Source organism: Capsella rubella, unplaced genomic scaffold (assembly GCF_000375325.1).
Source record: "Capsella rubella cultivar Monte Gargano unplaced genomic scaffold, Caprub1_0 scaffold_115, whole genome shotgun sequence".
NCBI classification, from domain to species: Eukaryota; Viridiplantae; Streptophyta; class Magnoliopsida; order Brassicales; family Brassicaceae; genus Capsella; species Capsella rubella.
In genome coordinates this window covers 11,024-11,630 of record NW_006238813.1, presented here as the reverse complement: position 1 = coordinate 11,630, position 607 = coordinate 11,024, and the positions used below count along the sequence as shown (strand labels likewise).

At 39.5% G+C, this 607-nt stretch overlaps 1 non-coding gene across 1 annotated transcript; it reads left to right on the top strand.

Annotated features, from left to right (window-relative positions):
- Positions 1 to 214: 214 nt before the first annotated feature.
- On the top strand, positions 215 to 321 carry LOC111831133. The gene has a single exon (XR_002834356.1). It is a non-coding gene; the product is annotated as a small nucleolar RNA R71 (small nucleolar RNA).
- The last annotated feature ends 286 nt before the right edge of the window (positions 322 to 607 follow it).

The window sequence follows — 607 nt, the reverse complement described above, 5'->3', positions numbered from 1 at the left end:
ATATCTCCACGTGTAACCGTCTTGTGATATCTCTATAGACGATTTATCACATATCTCATTGCATCTTTCATCACTTTCGGCCAAATTCTCAACAAGTAACTCTCCTTGTTCAACGGTGAGGTTTCCAAAACATCCTTTGCTAGCCACGTCCAATCTCCATTTTAGCTCCTTACTAACTCCTCTATATAAAATACTAAGGATAGCTTCCTTGTTGAATCCATGATGAGGGCAATCTCGAGTAAATCCCTTAAGTCTACCCCATGCTTCATAGAAACTTTCATTGATTCCTTGCTCAAAGCCCATTATGTCCTTCCTCACTTTGGCCGTTTTGTGCATAGAGTAGAACTTGAGAAGGAATAACCTCTTACAATCATCCCAAGAATTGACCAAATGTGATGGTATAGCTCTCTCCCATCGGCTTGCTTTTTCTCCAAGAGAAAATGGAAACAAAATGAGCTTGATACTATCATCGGGCACACCTCCAATCCTAAATGTGCTACACAACCTCTCAAAGGAGTCCAAATGATCATATGGATTCTCCATATCTAGTCCCAAGAATTTAGAACCTTGAATCAATCGAATCAAACTTGGCTTGATTTCATAATCA